Source organism: Geospiza fortis, unplaced genomic scaffold (genome assembly GCF_000277835.1).
Source record: "Geospiza fortis unplaced genomic scaffold, GeoFor_1.0 scaffold40, whole genome shotgun sequence".
NCBI classification, from domain to species: domain Eukaryota; kingdom Metazoa; phylum Chordata; class Aves; order Passeriformes; family Thraupidae; genus Geospiza; species Geospiza fortis.
In genome coordinates this window covers 8,878,101-8,891,322 of record NW_005054297.1, presented here as the reverse complement: position 1 = coordinate 8,891,322, position 13,222 = coordinate 8,878,101, and the positions used below count along the sequence as shown (strand labels likewise).

The 13,222-nt window shown below is 41.1% G+C and overlaps 1 protein-coding gene across 1 annotated transcript in view; it reads right to left on the bottom strand.

The window, feature by feature from the left end:
- CUNH4orf19 (chromosome unknown C4orf19 homolog) overlaps positions 1-12,192 on the bottom strand; it is a 38,893-nt gene extending 26,701 nt beyond the window's left edge. Inside the window, exon 1 of the mRNA XM_005415449.3 lies at positions 12,126-12,192. The gene's annotated coding sequence lies outside the window, so the exon portion shown is untranslated. The remainder of the gene's footprint in view (positions 1-12,125) is intronic.
- Positions 12,193-13,222: the final 1,030 nt, after the last annotated feature.

Below are 13,222 nucleotides of genomic sequence, written 5' to 3'. Positions count from 1 at the left end.
AAATACAAAAGCCACAAAGATGTGGCTTTTTTCTGGTTGAGAAAATAGAATTTTAAAAAGAAACCACAAGAAAATTACTTGTGAAAAGACAATTTCCCCTTTATAGCATGATCCTTGTGATGGTTTTCACCTATTTGAGAGAGCCTTGAGGTTCTTGGGCCCCTGGAAAAAATATCAGGACTTAGTTTTTGTGCTCCTTCCCAGTCTGATATCCAAAGAACTGGGCTGCTGTCCCAGTTTGGATCACAGTGCTGGAAAGATGAGATGGTGAAGAGACAGGAAAGTGGGTGAGTTACTATTGGAGACCCAGATAGCTGCTAGATTCTGTCAAATCCTGCCTTGTTCATGTCAAAAAGACATCAGAATTCATTTCAGCTAGGATGGACAGACAAACCTGCATAAAAATGTAGTCAGTGCTCTTCTAACCCTTCTGCTATTGAATCAAGTTTCAGTCTGCACATCTCAGTGTGCTGAGGTGAGGAAGGGGTCTGGAGGAATGAGATATTTTTGTACTTTACAGGAAAGAAGGCCTTTTCACGCTGTGCTATCTGGCATATTACTTCCTGAAATCCTTTAATTGTATCAAGCTGTATGTTTTTATTTTCTCTACAGCAAAATATTCTTGCAAAAGTGACTTATGAGTGACTTGCTGTGAAGATTCCTGTCACAATTAAATTTCTGTGATGCTGAACTGCTGCTAAGAGTTGGCCTTCTTCTCACCTATCCCTTGTGCTGTATGTATTCAACAGGAAAAAGTGAATTTGAAGCTTCACAATGAACAAAAGTCCTGAAAACAATACCAGTCTGCTATGGCAAGAGTTTAACCTGAGTTCATTGGGTGAGAGCCTGTGGTCAGAGGCCTTGACCCCTGCAGAAACCATAGCATTGCCCTGAGACAGCTGGAGTGAGGCTGTCTCTAAGGTGACCCCTGGCCCTGGGTGCAGCACTGAAGTGGCCCCTGGCAACAGGGAGCAGTGGCTTTTCCCCAGAGGTGGGACAGAGAGACAGCTCTCTGCTGATTTCCTCCTTTCTTCCTGTAACAAAGGTTGTGTTTGTCAGTTCCTTATTCGGGTGGTGTTTAATAGCCAAAAACCAACGTGGGAGTTTGCAAAACAAGCCTGTGGCTTTATCTGCAATACCTGGACTTGTGATATGGTGTTAAAACACCAGCACTGCTAAAGCCTGAATTGGGAGAAGAGAGAGAAAACCCTTCAGCATTGTTACCTCTAGAAAGGAACACTCTGCATGTGATGCTGTGCAAAAGGAACAAAACTTGGCTAGTTCAAGCCATATGGAAAGATCTGTTTGGGTTTTTTTTGTGTGTGGTTTTTTTTTTTCATTTATTACCTTTTCAGATAGTAGAAAGTTTTTCAAATGTGAAAGAAGTGTGGAAACTTGAGAAATGGTGATTCCATAGACAAAGCCTAAGAAGAAGGTAACAGGTGGCAAACATTAATATGAGGGCAATTAGCAGCGTCTTTTGGGTGGAGCAATGATTGGGGAGGACAGCTCTGTGATGAACAGGCCTGACTGACTCCCAGCAATCTGTTTGTGCTTCCTGCTGGCACTGCCTGCCTGTGCTCTGTGCTGCTCTAGATGTGTGTGCACTGCAGCAGGGCTCCATGGGACACAGCTCTGGTCCAGCTCCAGCCGCAGTTCCATGCCATTCCACGGCAGAACAACTCACGATTCCCTGCCTAGCTGTATGGAATATTAGTTTTTTTATGCATGAGACACTGCCTAGCAAAATCTGTTTAGTTGTCTTTAGTCCTGTTACTGGGCTTGACAGCAGCATGCTACTGGCAGATCCCTTCCACCTGAGCAAGGCAGTTTGACAGCTACATTATTCAAAGCAACCTAAAGCTCAAAAAGCTGGCATTTCCTTGAATTTGGAGAGTCTGTGCTGCTCTGGGTGAGCTCTGAGCCACCTCATGCCCATGCAGACACTGGAATCCACTGCTGCCAAAGCCATGTGAGGCAGTGGTCACCACTGGCTGTGCAATAACCTCCTGATGACACCCATCATATGGGATTCCAGGTACCTGCAATTCTGTGCCTCCCAAACCCAAAGGGATTAAAGCCCAGAACATTTATTTCTCATGGATGTTGTGTTTTTTTACAATAAGCAAGATGGGATTGGGTTGTGTCTCCTTACTCTCCCTAAAGCAAGGGCGCGCTAGAAGGCTGGATCCAACCTGGAACAGTCTTGGTAATCTATAAATTAAATATGGTTTAAATATGGTGTGTGTTATGAGGTGTGTCTGGGACAGCCAAAGCAGTGAGGCCTTTATCCCTTGTGGTGCTTGTGGATGCTGCTGTAACACAAACAAGGAAATGCTGCAAAGCCCTGATGGCAGCTCAGAGCCAAGGCACCTGCAGCCCCCTTGCTTGGGGACACCCTGCAGGAAGGGAGGGGGCAAACACCCAAATCAGAGTTGGGAGCTGGGTAATTGTACACTGTGAGTAACAAACACCTCTGAGTCTTGCAGGTGTCTCACCCAGATGCCTCAAAAGGCCGTCCATGGAAAGCTTTGTGGTAATCAATTGCTGTCTTGCTTCCTTAAGGAGACCCTCAGGCCTCCTGCAAAGCAAAGGAAGGGCCTGGAAAAAGTAGGGTAGAGCTCAGGCTCTGTTTCAGGCAATCCTTTCTTACCAGATCTTTCAAAAAGGTTTATTGGCATGAAGGCTAAATCACTTTTGTGTTGTGTTTTGCTGGACTAAAAATACATTGTTTCTCAGTGGGAGAAAAGTGAATTGGCTCAGTAAGATTTTCTCAAATCAGGCATTTCTAGCCTTTGTTTTCCACATGGGTGTGTCATTTTTCCTTTGGGAGGAAAGTGTCAAAGATCTCTCTGTGTGGGAAGGTGGCATTGGAGGAGGTGAAGCTAGTTCTGCAAACATGCTTATTTCAAACACCAGCCTAGAGAGAGGCTGCAGATTTTCGGAGACTGGGCTCCATGTGGTAGGTGGGAGGGGGTTTCTGTGCTATTGATTAATTTCAAATTGTGTGGGATTTTCCTGGCATAAATGCATAGGGTCTTTGCCAATTTAAACTTAATTTTCCTTCTGTCAAAGGAGCTGCAAAAGCTGTGTGAAGAGGATGTTTTGGGGATGAAGGACTCCAGTATCTGCAGGCCTTGATAGAGTTAACCTTTCCATTTTGTTTGGGAGAAGGAGCATGACTTTTCCTGGGCAGTAGTACATTTACTCATGTAGCTTCTTTTGCAATAAACTTTCTTTTCCAGAGCCTTATTCAGGGAACTCTGTACGGAACACAAAAGGCTTTTTAAATGTATCTTTGAATATTCCCATTTGAATGGGAATGCCATGGAGATGAGGAAAACCAAACCAACCTGAATAAAGAACAAATCCTGCAGGGTAGTAGTGGACTTGTACAGGTTGGGAAACAGAAGGTCAAATCTAGAAAACAAGAGGCTCTTAGTGGACTCAGTCCTTGGGTTAGAGAGTTTGTGCCAGTCTCTAGGTGAGCTGCTCACCCAGGTTAGCGCTGCACAGTGAGTTCTGTGCTCAGAGCAATACTGCAGGCTGCAGGAATGAGAGATAAACTGAATTGTACAGGCCAGAAAAAAAGTCTGTTGTACTGAACAAAGAAATCTCAGTCTGTTATTAACTTTATTTCATGTCAAGAGCAGAACATACAAATCCGGGCTCTTTCATGGCATGATACTGAGCAATACAAGCCCTGCAGCACAGAGCATACCACTGCTGGATTTTTTTGTCCTAAATGCACTTCAGAGAAATTCAGTCAGGTTAAGTTTATGCTAACAAACACTCATTTAATGCAGCTGTTACAGCAGTGCAAAGCACAGGTTGGCAATAAGCCATGCTCCTGGAGTGCATCTCAAGTGCTGGCCTTGTAAAGCATTTTTTTGCACATTTATCTTTTTTACATCAAGCTAGAATGATATAGAGAATAGAAAACAATTTCAGAAAATAAGAGGAATCAGTGGCTTACAAACATCATAATTGTTTGACAGAGGCAATTTTAACATACGTGGCAGTTTAACAGGCTAAACAATCAATGGATTTGGGGGGAAATACAAACATTTCACTTCTTGGAGTGCAAATAGAACCCACAGGGAAAAGAGACAATGTTGGTTTCTCTATTTCAAAGAAAATTTATATGGAATAGAGGATAGATGAAAAACTTGCATTTTCTGTGGCTGTAAGAGTTCAAGTTATAACTGGATTTTCAAATTGGAATGGAAACAGAAGGGAAAGGGACTGGAACCTGTTTATAAAAAGCTTGAGTTTGCAGAGTTACACCTTTGGTTTGTCACTGCTAGCCCAAAGTGAGTCCTACACAAAGGAGTAGGTATGACCCACAAAGCACATGCTATAAATTCATTGTTCAGACAAAACCTATATTTTCCTGGCAAGACTGAAACAGAGGATGATGAATTAACAGCTTGGCCACCTGCCCAAATTCATAGCTCCTAGCAGGTCTGAGAATCAGGCAGCTACGCACAGGGCACAATGTTTGGGCTAAGGCATACACAGAATAATGGATTTTGAGAAATGAAAGCAAAACCTGGAGAACAATATACTTGGTGCAGAAGAGTCAGGTTTGAAAGAAGAAATTAATTTTGCTCATTTCAAAAAACAAACCTTGCTGAGTTGTCCTGTATGGAAACAGTGATAACAATAATTTTATCACTTTCTTCATTATTCCTTATTCTTGTTGCTTTTTAATTGGGTCATAACATGAAATCCAGAAAAGTAATATGGCTTGCATTGTGACACCTGGAGAAGATGCTTTCCTCATAAGAATTTTACATGTTGTGGGAGCAAATTTATTCCATGAGCAAAATAATGATGTTGTTAATTATGTCAGGTATTGGTGGTCCAGAGTTCACATAAATGCCTGGCATGTTAGGGGCAGCAATTGTTTGTGATCAGTATTTCAGTGAGTGGTGAGGCTGGGGTGTGCCTGGCTTGGTGTTTCTGAGACAATCTTGCAGCCTGTAATCTAGAACTGCGTAGACCTAGACACCTGTGGGGATGCTTGTGCACATACTTGATTCTTCACTAAAATTAGGAATACTTCTAAAACAGTATAAGCTATGTAATTCTGCTTCCTTATCAGATTTTATCTGTGTCTTCTCTCAGATCAGACAGCCTGAAAGATATTAAAACACCTTATGCATTTATTTTTCTTTCACTTTTTTTTTTTTTGAGGGAGGGTGGTGGTGGTGGTGGTGGAGTAGGGTGTGTCTTTTCCCCCAGATTCACTGCTCAAGATGCTCTCCTACACAAGGCTGCTTTTACATAACAAGTGTGGGAAAAATACCAGGATGCTTTTTTTAACCTTGTTGTTCCTGAACATTTGACATAAGGATTGGTCAGAGAGTAGAAAAGCATAGTTACAGAAGACTGTGACAATGGATAACAAACCTTTTAAAACAGAGAAATACTCAAAACTATTGTAAGTTACGCTCAAAATTTTTCCAGCAATTACTCTGATACAATACTTTTATTAAAGGCCCTTTTATGACTTTTTCACTTCCTTTTTGATTCAATAGACTTTACTTTTAAATACATCACTTAGATTAAAGTGTAAAGCACAGAGACAATTTAATCTAGAGCTCTTTAGAGTGCAGGTGAACTTTTCCATTTGGTTATTTTAAAGCAATTTCCTTCACAGACATTGAGTGATGATGGGCGGCTAAGGGAATGATTACACATAATAATTTCATGAAAAAGAGCAAAGAGCTCTTATATTATAATTGCAATAACTATTTCTCAGAAAAAGGCAGATCCAAAGTATTGACCACTGCATGAAAAAGGTCCAAATGTTGCTAAAATGTGGTAATGGTGAGATAGCAGTGAAATACAGCTGCATTTCTGTAGTATTATTGAATTGCTGATCTTGATTGCATTTGCAACCTTTTTTAGTCTCTCAGTAAAACAATACTTTAAACTATAGGAAAGGATTCTTTGCCTTAAAAGACTTAGTTTGTCTGGAAACAAGACAGCTTAGTAATTTTTTCTTCCTTTAATCCCATTGAAAAGAATGGGCTATATTCACCAAAATTGTCAATGAAGCTTGCACAATCAGGTTTAATTTGCTGGAGTAGGTTTTGCCTGTGGAGTTGTTCATGATGCTGTACACCAGGGTGATGTTTCCAGCAGAACTCCTTGCTGCAGGGACTGTAAATGGTGTGTCTCAGGTCACACTGTCATAAAGCAAATATCTGCTGCTTGTGTTGGAACTTTATTTATTGGTCAATGTGACATATTGCCCAGTGACAAGAAAGTCACTGGGTTGTATTTTTAAAGAGTATTAGTCTCTAGAGGCAGATTTGGCTCTCAGGGCATTTGGGAGACTTGGGTTCAAATTCTGCCTCCTACCCAGAGATGGGGGCTGATTTCTCTGCTTGCTTCTCCAACCTGGCTTTCCCCCACATGGGAAATCTGGGTAGCTATGTGCTCTGGGACAAATAGTTTCATTCTCCAGGAGGAAAGTCCAGCCACACTGATTTCTGTGGTGCCACTGTAAAGCTGTATTGTGGAAGGATGGCAGGGAAATGAAGGAGAGCTGAGGCTGTAGTTTGATGGATACCAGGTACTAGTAATTCGCTGTAAAAACAGCAAGCTGACATTTCCCTGCCATCTAGCTTTTTGCCCTTGGCTTTCCTCTGTTTTCTTAAACTGTCTTTGAAGTTTTTTTATCATCTGAACCCTAGCAAATCCCTATGTTTTTACTCTATATAAACAAAAAGTGAATGAAAATGTTTTATAGAAGGTAATTATTGTGACAATTGCACTGAGCATTAGTTTTTAAAGTATATTGGTAAATACAAACTAGCCTTTTAGCAATCTGTGTGCATTCATCCCAAGCAATGGAAAACACTCCAAAGTGATTTTAATTTAAAAAGAGATGTTAAAATGACAAAAATTGGACGTGGTATGTGGTGGTAGCTCCTCAGGCCCCTGGTAGCCTTCCATTCAGGGCTGATGGCTGTAGTTTTTGTTTAATTTACATTGAAAATGAAATCTTATGGTATTCTTGGTGCTTATCTCTTTATCTACATTAGCCCCTGAAATGGTGCCTGGCAGCTGAATCTGTATCATCTTTTCTGTGCAGATGTTGCCTATTCACTGCAAATGTTCAGTGGAGACATGCACGTACTCTGACAACAAAATTCAGGGCTGATCCCCAGCCATGCAACATCTGCTAAATTCACATGGGGAAAGGGAATATAAAAACAAATACACAAAGGGCACAGCTACTGAGATGGTAAATATTGTTTTTTCCATGCCACACCCAAACCAGAAATAGAGACAGAGGAGGCCTTAACAAAGCTTGATTCAGGTTCCTGACAGCTGACAGCAGCTGCTTGTTTTCCACTGAGCTATAGGTGAATGAGACTGCCAACTTACTTCAAAAGCATGAAATTAGCCTGAGACTTAGGCTTATTTTACTATGAGTAGAGCAGAAGTAGATGAGAAGGATAGCTCCATGGAAATGTGCAGTGTTAGAGTCCTGTTAGTGCAATTGCTATCAGGCTTGCTTGCCGTAAGAGAGGAAGAGTGGATAACACTTATTTTGGAGGTAATATACTGCCTGTACTGTAATGGGACAGCGTGGATTCACTGGCTGGGCAAGTGGAGCAGCTGCCAAGGGAGCCTGGATTTGCTGTGAGCTGCAGTGCCAGGACTGGGAGCTGCCCCTGCACAGTGGGCCTGGGTCCTGAAAGGGGGATTTGTGCACCAGCTCAGCTGTGGGAAGGAGCACACAGCCAGAATGGAGAGGAGGAAATTGCTGGGTGGCTGTGCCAGGGCATAGGTGGTTCTTCTGCATCCTAGGCTGTTGCACAAAGCTCAGGTGCTTAATAAGGTAGGTAAAACTGGGCACTCCCAAATCTACTGCTGATAAAACAGTTTCAAAGTGGCTGTGGGTTGAAGGGGGAAGTGAATGTAAGAAATATGGTCCAGTCTACACATATAGTCATTGCAATAAATTCAGTGGGGAGGGTGGGTAGTCAGGGGAGGAACAGACCTGCAGCCTGGTGTGCCCTCAGGACTGTGGACATGTGGCTCCACATGGCTCATCTGGGTCACTCCCTGCCTCTCCTGCCTGAAGCCTGCTGTCAGGTGCTCTGCATCAGAGTGTATCATAAGAGCACGTCAGTGCTAACCTGTCTGCAAAAGGGCCTTAACATCCAGATGCACCTGCTGTGAGCATGGCAGATTGGGCAGATGTGAAATAATATGTTTTGTTATGGTCTGGAGAGCTTCTGTCCAATGCAGGCAAACCTGTGCTGATGCCATGCTGCTTCTGCTGCCAGCACTGTGCTGAGTAGCACTGGCCCCATTTGCATCAGGTTATTTCTTTTCTCCTGTCCTCTGTTGGCAACCTGAGGATTTGATACTGATCCTACTGGAACCAGTGAGAAGAGTTCCCAGGGTGGACTTCATACTGAAAGGGTTTTTAGTCATTGGGTGTGTGTTATCCTTGACATGGGGTACCCTTGTGCTTGTTATTCAGCTCCTTCAGAAAAGCAGATTGCCTGCAACAGCAAGGCATTAGACCTTGTTTACACAAATTCATACAAATACTGCTCTTTAATAGAAAAACATAACTCTATTAAAAAGCTGGAAGTAATGCAAAATTGAGTAAGGTCAAGCTGGTAAAATTAAAAAGAGTAAGTCCCAAGGAGAAGGCTTACTCTTCCTTGCTGTCCTAAATGGAAAAGTAACTTTGTGAATTAATCATAGAATATTCAACCAGAAATATCTTTCTAAGGAGAAAGCATCTGTGCCTTTGCAGCAAACATCTGTGATAAAAGCGAAAAAAAATAGAGTTAAATAAACTTGTATAAAAATGGCAGACAGGAAAAAAGGCCCAAGTTTTTTTGTTTGTTTGTTTGTTTGTTTTTTTTTTCTGTGTGACTTTTTTCCCCCCTGCCTCCTGCTGGGAGTGATTAAATGTTTGGTCTCCATGCAATGTATTCAGTTCTTAATAAAATTTTAAAGTCCCTCCATATGTCTAAGTGAAAGTGACCCAGAGGAGAACTTACAGGAAAATTGCTGCCTTTTTTTTCCCCTTTTCCAGCAATTCTTTTTGACCTTTCTATGGTAACTCAATTTTTTGGTCCATTTTGATATCAAACATTCAATAAGTAAAATTACATTGTGTTTTGTACCTGTTCTCCTTAGCAATACATCCTGCTTGCCAGCCCTGTTCTGTAGGTCAGTAAAAATCAACAATTTTCATGCATCATTGTTTGAACATGAAGTTTTGCCATCATGCTGGATTTGGACTGCAGCACAATCAGGTGCTAAATGAGGTGCTCCTGGTTAAGGAGGGGTGGGATTTGGCCACCTGCTCTGGTTAGCCATGCCCTCCTCACCATCACTGCTGTGTGGAAGGCATGGGTGTACTCTGCTGACAGGTGATCATATATAATCCTCAGGAAGGCAGAGTGTGAAGGAGAAATTTTAAGTTCCAAACAAATATTTATTGCCTGACTACATTTAATCATGTTTCAGTGGGTTGAGTGTTTCCCCTCCCCTGTCCTTTGTGAAACATTATTGGTGAAAGACATAGACGATGCTGAGGCTGTGTTTAACTGGATACAGCGCAAACACAGCAAAAGACCATCCCTTCCTGAAAGAGATGAAGAAAGGCTTTCCTTAGCTTTTATTTAGTAAAGTCTGAGAGCAAATATTTCTAGCAAGTTTGTTTCCTTGAGGTCAGATACAAACCACAGTGTGGTCAGAGAAGGGCCTCAACACTCACAAATGTTTGCCTTGCAAGGTGAACCACTTTTAAGCAGGTTTTCCAAGGAAGGAAGTCACGATTCCCTTCACTTGAAGATTTGCCCTGTCTTCCCACCTACCTAGAGCTGTGCAAAAATCATCAGGTTGATTTTCAGTACTAGCCTTAAATGTGGTACAAGTTCCCTGAGATCTGCAAACTGGAAGATCTGGATTACCTTGTGATTAATGTTTGTTTTAGCTTTGGGGTAAAGAGAAAACTATTCTAAACTTCTGACAATGTTTTGATTTTTATGTTTACTTGGCTTTCCCCAAAATTCAAGAGAAAAATTCTCCCTTAGGTTTCTAATTATCTCATTTTCCATGAGCGTCTCTCTTCTTTTGAATATGAGCTTTGTGTGTCTTCCCTGTGAGACAATGCTACATTTGGGTCTATATTGATGTGAGAAAGCAAGAAAATAGGTTTGTTTGTTTCATCAGAAAAGATTAAAAGGTAATAATTAGAGTAGTACAAATTTTGCACTAAGAGTAAAGTTGTGGGCATAAAAAAAATCTGAGCTACTAGAGTGCTTTGTATCCCTTTCTTTAGGAAAGGAGTTAAGGAAGGCTCCCTCTCATTCAATGGCCATTCTGTCTTTTTGGTCACAGAGTAACTTCAGTGTGCATTGTACCTTCCACCCTATTACATTAATTACATTTTGTGTAATTAATGTTCAACAAATTTAACTACTGAGCTACTAAGCTGGTTTACCATGACACATACAACTTGTACAAACTTTTCTTAGAAAAGACTGGCCATGGCAGGCTGCTATTCGTGCAATGCTCTTCTCAGTGAAAGCCTGTGGTTGCCTGTTGATTTGGGGGCTGTGGTGTTCCTCTCCTGAGATATAAATGTAGCTTAGCAAATAAGCCCCTCTTCTACAACAGTTTCTAGATAGATTTTTGTAAATAATATAGGCTCAGAAGTCAGCTATAGTAAACTCAGAGCAGTTCTTTTAAAGTGTAGTTGTTTATTGCTGCATTCCCATCGGCACACTTGGGAGCTGCTCTGGCAGGACATTGGTACAATGAGTTTGATAAAGAGATACTTCATGGCTGAGGCTGATCTAGGCTGTGTTCTCATCTTAGTCCTCCTCAACATGAGACCTACTATGTTTCAAGATGGGCACTCTGAAAGTGAATGACAATTTTTAAAGTGCCATCGGTAAACTTGTTTGGACTCAAATTTATTTTAAATACTGGTAAAGACAACCCCCTTTCTTTTCCCAAAGAAAGCTGAGCGCTTATCTGAAGCAAGCTGCATCAGATATTATTATTCTCCACTTCTTTTAGTATCTCCTAGCATTATGTAGAAACAAGAAAAAGAGATGTGTTTTATAGAATGAACTGTGGAAAAATGACATTACAAGCAATCAACAACCAACCATTGTAGGAGGAAAACAATAAACAACACTTGCTGCTTTTGAGCAGTGGGAATCCTCAGGATGTGGCAATCCTATAATGCGCTAGAGATATTTAGTAAATTTGGGTTGTGTAATCATCTAGAACGCAGTCTTTAAATTCCTGTAGAGGTATTAAAAAACTGAGTATTTAGAACACTGTCTGTAAACAATTAGAGTTTAACAAAAATTGTGATGAGGAAAAGGTCTTTGTGGTAAAAATGCTAATGCTGTAGCCTGGAAAACTCCTTCAGTGCAAGTAAAAAAATTAACTCCTGCAATATTGCCAGTAACTGTCAGTGAAACTTCATTGTGCCACGTGAAAACTGATATGCTTTAATGCAATTTAACTTCTCAATTTAAAATAAACTGGTTTTAACGGACTTTCCTCTTACTGTGTATTTCATTCTTCTTTTATGGTACACTGTAGTACTCTGCATCTATCTTTCACTTGCTTTTGTAAGATTTTTTTATGTACCAAATTCTAGGAGGGGAATTTAGAAATCATGTGAGCTCATTGAGGAAGTAAAATCCATAAAAATACAGTAGGATTGGTGTGGGTGAAACAATGTGCAATTCACGATATAAGGAAGTTAGAAGAGTTCTAATTCCCTTCATTTCAGACATCAAATACATATTAACTCCTCCTTTACCCCACATACTACAACTCAACCATTTCAATAACTAAGAGATCTCTAAAAACATTGCTTTTTAAATAGGCTTGGCTTAAAAATTGTTTCCTTTGGATTTTCACTGAGCCAAGTCTATTTCTGAGTGTAAAAACAATCCTGACTCTACAACAGGTGGAACAAGTGAGATCAGATATTTTTAGTATAATGTTCTTAGACTGTTTTGAAAGGTAGAAAAAAGAGAACAAAATATGCCCTGTAAACAGTTTCTCTAGAAAGCACAATATTAAAAGTTTAAAAGAACTTTTCCTACCTGTAGCTTTTGTGTGGATCAGGAAGTGTAGCTTTTCCTGATTACAATCTTCCATGGCTTAGCTTGGCTTCTGCATTTGAATGTTAAATATGTAAGAATGCCTTGTTTAGCTTGGGAGTTTGCATGACCTCTTAATGAGACACTGTAGTTAGTGTCATTGGGTATTAAGGCATCATGTGACTGTAGATGAAAATAAAATCCTTTAAAGTTTGCATTTAATACTTCCTAGAATCTGTAACCCTTTACCTGCAAGCTGGATAAAAACCTGATAGAACTCACCGTTTTCTGGCCAGGGTTAAAAGAAGGAGAAGCGGAAGAACACGTGCCACGGAATTCCTTTCCTCCGGGACAGTCACAATGATCACAACAAAGCCCGAGCCTGTCAGTGTGTTCACGCTGCCATTTGCGTATTCTTTAAATTAAATCTCCCTATATCACAAACAGTGCTGGAGGGATTTGGCAGAAAGTTCCTCTGTTGCATGTTGCCTGGCAATGACATTTATTCCCCACGGTTTTGTGTGATTCTCTAAAGAGAAATTCAGCTCTGAGGTGTATTTGCAGGCATCGTGTCACGTTTACCTTTGAAAGGTGCTGACTTTCCTGAAATCATTTTGAGTGTGGCGTTTCCAGAAGTGATATGAAAGATGTTCTGTTGCCACAATCAGTTGAGAGTTTTCCCTATACAGGAGGAGAGGTTTAAGTTAGGCAAGCACCTGGGTTGTGTGTGATCTTTAATATATGTTAGTGTACCTGGAACTGGTGCTAAGATTGCCTGTGTGGCAGCTGGGGGGTGCAAAGCAGGGCAAACAAAGCCTTCTCCATAACTGAATCCCTTAGGGTGTGGTTGTTGGTGTGGTGGGGGTTGGTGTAGTGTTTTTTTTTTTTTTTTTGGTTTTTTTTTTTTTTTTTGTGGTGTTAAGCCTCATGGAAGCATTGAAATGAAGGTCGGCTGCTGTATCGAGCAGGCGTGCTGTTCTCACTCTAAAAAATGCCGGATTTACAGTTGCCTCCCTGCCTTGCAGGGATTGCATCCTCGCCTTCCCTGTGGAAGCAGGGTGCTGGATGAAGGTCACCAGGGGCTTGGTTTGCCCTGCCGT